Genomic DNA, 447 nt, shown 5'->3' on the forward strand with positions numbered 1-447 from the left:
CGGCGCTCCCCTGGGGCAGGCTCGGCGAGCGCCGCGCCCGGGCATTGCCAGCCCCGGAGAGGCGCCGCCCGCAAGGACACTTCTCCGTCCCGCCTCGTCCGCAACTCCGGCCCTCGTCGAGTTCCACGCGAGCCAGGAGTCCGGACGCGCGGCGCAGCTGCCCGAGCGGTCCCCGCTGCCCCAGCTCGGAGCCAACTCCATCTCGCACCTGGGACTCCGGACGCCGATTCTTAGCTACTTCTCACCTCCCGGCTGCTCCCGTCTCCCGGTTCGTCCTTTGGCGGCTCTCTTTCTTCGCTCAGGACGGGGGTGCCAAGATGCCCCGCTGCTGCGCAGGGCCCGGGGCCGCCCCCGACGTGTGACCCCAGCCTGGTCCCCCTGCTCGGCCGTCCGCCCTCCCCTTGGAGACCCCCGGCCCTGCCCCCGGGGGAGGAGGCAGAAGACGAC

The sequence above is a fragment of the Tupaia chinensis genome, unplaced genomic scaffold (assembly GCF_000334495.1).
Source record: "Tupaia chinensis unplaced genomic scaffold, TupChi_1.0 Scaffold000415_1, whole genome shotgun sequence".
NCBI lineage: Eukaryota > Metazoa > Chordata > Mammalia > Scandentia > Tupaiidae > Tupaia > Tupaia belangeri.